The sequence below is a fragment of the Cervus canadensis genome, chromosome 31 (genome assembly GCF_019320065.1).
Source record: "Cervus canadensis isolate Bull #8, Minnesota chromosome 31, ASM1932006v1, whole genome shotgun sequence".
Lineage (NCBI taxonomy): Eukaryota > Metazoa > Chordata > Mammalia > Artiodactyla > Cervidae > Cervus > Cervus canadensis.
This window is the reverse complement of record NC_057416.1, coordinates 25,550,357-25,553,028: the sequence shown is the minus strand read 5'-3', so window position 1 is coordinate 25,553,028 and position 2,672 is coordinate 25,550,357. Positions and strand designations below refer to the sequence as shown.

Genomic DNA, 2,672 nt, shown 5'->3' with positions numbered 1-2,672 from the left:
TTCAAGTTGAGGGTAGACAGGATGAACGTCTTCTAGAGTCCTCAGTTAGAACAAGTTGACTCTGGAGTCAGTCTGATCTTTCCAGTTAGACTGTCTCAGGTTCAGTTTTCTCATCTGCCAAATAGGGCTAATGACTGTCCCAAACCTGACAGGGTTGTTGCGAGGATTAAACGAGTTTTAGAGAAGTGCTTGACACAACCTAAGTGCTAAAATACTGCAAACCAGAAAAACACGTGTGACTGCCACTTACATTTTCAAATCTGAAACGTCCTCCTAGTCCTGCCAGAAATGCTACTTGGGATAATTTTCTCTCAAAAGCCTGTTAGAAGGAAGACACCATTCTGAATGAATCACTGAGGCATGGAATGCAATTCCATCTAGTCACCTCGGTATTTAACCAGTTATTTTCCCAGGAAAAGACACCAAGGTAAAAGTCATAAAAACCGGCTTACAGAATGAATCTTCTAGCAGTCCCCAACCCAAGCTCACATTGTTGGTAATTTGCCCAAAAGCCAAAGACACTGAACATGAAGGAAACACTTTAGTGGGTGTTCTGCCAGAGAAGGAAATTACTGGTCTTTTTTTCTTTTTCTTTCTTCTGAATAAAAAATTAGCATTTCAAGGATTACCATACTAAAAGGACCACACCAACTGTATTTTTTCCCCAGCCAACTGGTTTTTTTGTTTGTTTGTTTTTAAGATAAGTTCTAATCTACAATATTTACACCATCTCCCCGCTTTTGTCTAACCCAAGTCAAGGCAGGAACCGCTGAGGCCCTTGAGCAGTAAGTCTTCAGACACTTCCCCGAAAATGCAAATGAGGGAAGGATTTTTTTTTTTTTTAATGTAAAGCTCATCGCCTGAAGAAAGGCAGTGCCTCTCTCATGCACCCACCTCCTTCTCTCAATCCCATCCCTCTCACGATCCAAAGGCTTTTAACATTTTCTTTAAAGCAGCCCAGGAATCTGCCCAACGACGTGTTACTACTGGGGTCCAATTTGTCCTGAAGTTTACAATTAATGCAGTAATTAAAACCCTTCTGAAGGGCTCTTGGTTCAGTCAATGGTATTTTATTTTCCAGAAACGGAGGCTCTCTTTCTATAAAAGCACAACAGGAGGAACATTTAAAAACTATATTTCAATTGCAAACAACATGGCAGCATTCCCAAATGGCAAAAAGACAATAAGAAAATTATTGGGGGGGGTGGGGGCTGGGGAGGGCGGTGTCCCTGAGGTGGTGCTAAAGGTGTAACTTAAATTCTTTTCAGCAGCATCCATGCACCACTGCTGCTCCTGCAGCAAAGAAAACTCATTCGAAAATGGAGCAAATTAGCAGAATTAAACAGATGGGCGCCCTGGGTCATTATCACACCACTTCATTAATGCATCCAGGATGAAGGCAATGTAACACAACAAAACCACGAGAATTAAAGTTTACAAAAGAAAGCAAGCCTGTGCTTTTCTATATTGACTGAGAACTTAAGATTTAATAAAGACTGACCATATTAATGGTCGATTTTCAAACACAAGTCAAGACTCAAGAGTAATCAAGTTTAGAATTCAACCAGTCAAATGAAGATTTTGGTCATATCTACAAGGAGTGTTCCGGGTAGCTCAAACGGTAAAGAATCTGCCTGCAATGTGGGAGACCTGGGTTTGATCCCTGGGTCAGGGAGATCCCCTGGAGGAGGGCATGGCAACCCACTCCAATATTCTTGCCTGGAAAATCCCCACGGACAGAGGAGCCTAACAGACTTGGGCTCCTCCCAAGGGCCCAGATACTTTACTTTACTCTTTGGTCCCAAAGAGTAGGACAGGACTGTACGACTAACACTTTTCATGTCTACAAAGTCATTCCTTGCTTAGCACTTCTCTCTGAAGCTGTCTGACACACAGCCAGGCTCCTCTCCCTGCCACCCCCTGCCTGGAGCTCCTTCAATGGCCCCTTCTTTGTTAAGACACTTCAACCAGTCCTCCGCCCAACTTTCCAAATTCACCACCCTTTTTTTTCCCCTAGATGACTCACCCTCAACAAAACGATCTGGTTTCCATCCTAGGTGCAAAGTGTTGGTTGGCCTTCCTGCTCCAGACCAGGCGTCTGTGCAGAACGGCCTAAAGGCAAGCCCTCCCCCTGGCTCTGGTTAACTTTCCAGCCAATTTCTTAACGAGCTTTCATTATCAACTACACCTTCTCTCTGACTCATTTTCCACCCTTCCTCACTCTTTTCAGATATACCCACTGCTTCCCCACACAGAGTTAATTCTTTCACCACTCATTTAATTCATCTCTTTTTCAAAGAAACCCAACACATCTTGGAGTGGAAAAGTATCCTGAGTTAACTGATTGCTTCTTCCACTTCCCTGGTGGCTCAGACGGTAAAGCATCTGCTTACAATGCAGGAGACCCAGGTTCGATCCCTGGGTTGGGAAGATCCTCTGGAGAAGGAAATGGCAACCCACTCCAGTACTCTTGCCTGGAAAATCCCATGGATGGAGGAGCGTGGTGGGCTACAGTCCATGGGGTTGCAAAGAGTCGGACACGACTGAGTGACTTCACTTTCACTTTTCTCCTTGTGGGGAATTCTCAGGAGTGGGAAGCCTGGCCTGCAGGGGAATTGCTGGTGTCTCTCTCTCTCTCTGCTGGAGAAGGAAGGGGGCTCTGAGGAAAGAGG

The 2,672-nt window shown here is 44.6% G+C and overlaps 1 non-coding gene across 1 annotated transcript; it reads left to right on the top strand.

Annotated features, from left to right (window-relative positions):
* The first annotated feature begins 2,358 nt into the window (after nucleotides 1-2,358).
* TRNAC-ACA lies at nucleotides 2,359-2,430 on the top strand. The gene has a single exon. It is a non-coding gene; the product is annotated as a tRNA-Cys (tRNA).
* The last annotated feature ends 242 nt before the right edge of the window (nucleotides 2,431-2,672 follow it).